Raw genomic sequence first — 469 nt, forward strand, 5'->3', positions numbered from 1 at the left:
TTTTCAGCCTTGAATTAGGTAGTTAAAAGTATGCCATATAGTATATTTCTTATCATTGGTCAAGCATTGCATATTTCTGTCAATGGGCCTAGAGAAGCTTGGACACAATGGGGACAACAGAAATAAAGAGAAATTCGTCTTCAATTTTATGAGAGTTACACTTAACACATGAGGGTGAATTTATTCAAGTCCGCCGACCGATAAAGACTGAATAAACCTTCTTACTAAATGCATATGCCAGCTGGTGGCGAATTTCAACAGGGATCCGTTGGCCTGCTAGCATTGTAAAATTGGTTAATATTTAATATCAATGTGGTATTCAGAATATTATGTGAATGATATTTTACGGTCTCGGGTGAATTACATAAAGATACATACCCTTTCAAATTTTCTCTCTCTGTCTCTCTCTCTCATAATATCTCTCTCTCTCTCTCTCTCTCTCTCTCTCTCTCTCTCTCTCTCTCTCTCT

This window comes from Aplysia californica, unplaced genomic scaffold, assembly GCF_000002075.1.
Source record: "Aplysia californica isolate F4 #8 unplaced genomic scaffold, AplCal3.0 scaffold00237, whole genome shotgun sequence".
Classification (NCBI taxonomy): domain Eukaryota; kingdom Metazoa; phylum Mollusca; class Gastropoda; order Aplysiida; family Aplysiidae; genus Aplysia; species Aplysia californica.